The following is a 3,116-nucleotide window of genomic DNA, read 5'->3' as shown; positions in this document are numbered from 1 at the left end:
CCCCCCCCACACCCCAACCCCCCCCCCCCCACCCCACCCCCACCCCCCCCCCCAACCCCCACCCCCCCCCCCCCCAACCCCCACCCCCCCCCCCAACCCCCCACCCCCCCCCAACCCACCCCCCCCCCCCCCCCACCCCCCCCCACCCCCCCACCCACCCCCACCCACCCCCCCCCACCCAACCCACCCTCCCACCCACCCCCCCCCAACACCCCCACAACCCCCCCTCATACCCCCCTCACCCCCCCAACAACCCCCCCAACATCCCCCCCACCCCATCCACCCCCCCCACCCCCCAACATCCCCCCCACCCCCTTCATCCCCCCACCCCTTCATGCCCCACCCCACCCCCTCCCCCCCCCCACCCATCCCCTTCCCCCCTCCCACCCCACCCCCCTCACCCCCACCCACACCCACACTCCCCTCCCCCCCCCCCCAACCCCCCCCCACCCCAAACCCTCCCCCCCACCCACCACCCCCCCCCCCACACCTCCCTCCCACCCCCCCCACCCCAACCCACCCACCCCCCCACCCCACCCCCCACCCCCACCCTCCCACACCCCCCACACCCCTCCCTCCCCCCACCCACCCCCCCCCCCCCCCCCCCACCCCCCCCCCCCATCCCCTCCCACCCCCACCCACCCCTTCCCACCCCCCACCCACCCCTTCCCTACCACCCCCACCCCACCCCCTCCCTACCCCACCCACCCCTCCCCATCCCCTCCCCCCCCACCCCCCCTACCCTCCACCCCCACCCCCACCCACCCCCAACCCACCCTCCCCCCCCCCCATCCACCCACCCCCCCACCCATCCCACCCCCCCCCACCCCAACCCACCACCCCCCCACCCCCCTCCCTCCCCCCAACCCCACTCCCCCCTTCCCCCCCCACCCCCCCCACCCCCCACCCCCCCACCCCCCACCCCACCCCCTTCCCCCCACCCCCTTCCCCCTCACCCCCCTCCCCACCCCCTTCCCCCCCCCCCCCACCCACCCCCTTCCCTCCCTTCCCCCCCCACCCCACCCCCTTCCCCCCACCCCTTCCCTCCCACCCCCTTCCCTCCCTTCCCCCTCTACCCCACCCCCTTCCCTCCCACCCCCCCACCCCTTCCCACCCAACCCCCCCACCTCCTTCCCACCCAACCCCCCCACCTCCTTCCCACCCAACCCCCACCCCCTTCCCTCCCACCCCCCACCCCTCCCCTCCCTACCCCTTCCCCCCTCCATCCCTACCCCTACCCCTCCCTCTCTACCCCTTACCTATCCCTCTCACTCTCTACCCCTTCCCCCTCCCTCTCTACCCCTTCCCCTCCCTCTCTACCCCTTCCCCCTCCCTCTCTACCCCTTCCCCCTCCCTCTCTACCCCTTCCCCCTCCCTCTCTACCCCTTCCCCCTCCCTCTCTACCCTTCCCCCTCCCTCTCTACCCCTTCCCCCTCCCTCTCTACCCCTTCTCCCTCCCTCTCTACCCCTTCTTCCTCCCTCTCTACCTCTCCCTCTACCCCTTCCCCTACCCCTTCCCCCCCTCTACCCCTTCACCCCCTCTCTACCCCATCACCCCCTCTCTACCCGCTTCCCCCCTTCCTCTCTACCCTATCCCCACCCTCCCTCTCTACCCCCTTCCCCACCCTCCCTCTCTACCCCTTCCCCACCCTCCCTCTCTACCCCTTCCCCTCCCTCCCTCTCTACCCCTTCCCCACCCTCCCTCTCTACCCCTTCCCCACCCTCCCTCTCTACCCCTTCCCCATCCTCCCTCTCTACCCCTTCCCCATCCTCCCTCTCTACCCCTTCCCCACCCTCCCTCTCTACCCCTTCCCCACCCTCCCTCTCTACCCTTCCCCACCCTCCCTCTCTACCCCTTCCCCACCCTCCTTTCTACCCCTTCCCCCTCCGTCTCTACCCCTCCCCCCTCCCTCTCTACCCCTTCCCCATCCCTCTCTACCCCTTCCCCCTCCCTCTCTACCCCTGCTCCCTCCCTCTCTACCCCTTTCCCTCGCCCTCTCTACCCCTTCCCCCTCCCTCTCTACCCTTCACTCCTCCCTCTCTACCCCTTCCCCCTCCCTCTCTATCTACCCCATCCCCCTCCCCCTCTGCCCCTTCCCCACTCCATCCTCGCCCCATTCATCCATCCCTCTCTTACCTTCCCCCTCTTCCTTTCTTTCTCACTACTACCTCCGCCTCTCAATCCAACCTCTCCACCCATCTCATCTGACCCTCCCACCCTCTACCCACACAGTCCTTTCCCCCATCCATCCCTCACTCCTCCCATTCCGTTCACACATCCCTCTTCCCTATACTGCGAGAGGACACCTCAGAGGGCAGTGAGGCTATATGGGTAGAGATCAGGAATAAGAAGGGTGCAGTCACAATGTTGGGGGTATACTACAGGCCTCCCAACAGCCAGCGGGAGATAGAGGAGCAGATAGGTAGACAGATTTTGGAAAAGAGTAAAAACAACAGGGTTGTGGTGATGGGAGACTTCAACTTCCCCAATATTGACTGGGACTCACTTAGTGCCAGGGGCTTAGACGGGGCGGAGTTTGTAAGGAGCATCCAGGAGGGCTTCTTAAAACAATATGTAAACAGTCCAACTAGGGAAGGGGCGGTACTGGACCTGGTATTGGGGAATGAGCCCGGCCAGGTGGTAGATGTTTCAGTAGGGGAGCATTTCGGTAACAGTGACCACAATTCAGTAAGTTTTAAAGTACTGGTGGACAAGGATAAGAGTGGTCCGAGGATGAATGTGCTAAATTGGGGGAAGGCTAATTATGACAATATTAGGTGGGAACTGAAGAACATAGATTGGGGGCGGATGTTTGAGGGCAAATCAACATCTGACATGTGGGAGGCTTTCAAGTGTCAGTTGAAGGGAATACAGGACAGGCATGTTCCTGTGAGGAAGAAAGATAAATACGGCAATTTTCGGGAACCTTGGATGACGAGTGATATTGTAGGCCTCGTCAAAAAGAAAAAGGAGGCATTTGTCAGGGCTAAAAGGCTGGGAACAGACGAAGCCTGTGTGGCATATAAGGAAAGTAGGAAGGAACTTAAGCAAGGAGTCAGGAGGGCTAGAAGGGGTCATGAAAAGTCATTGGCAAATAGGGTTAAGGAAAATCCCA

The sequence above is a fragment of the Scyliorhinus torazame genome, chromosome 11 (genome assembly GCF_047496885.1).
Source record: "Scyliorhinus torazame isolate Kashiwa2021f chromosome 11, sScyTor2.1, whole genome shotgun sequence".
Lineage (NCBI taxonomy): Eukaryota > Metazoa > Chordata > Chondrichthyes > Carcharhiniformes > Scyliorhinidae > Scyliorhinus > Scyliorhinus torazame.
The sequence above is the reverse complement of the archived record's forward strand: the minus strand, read 5'-3'. Positions refer to the sequence as shown.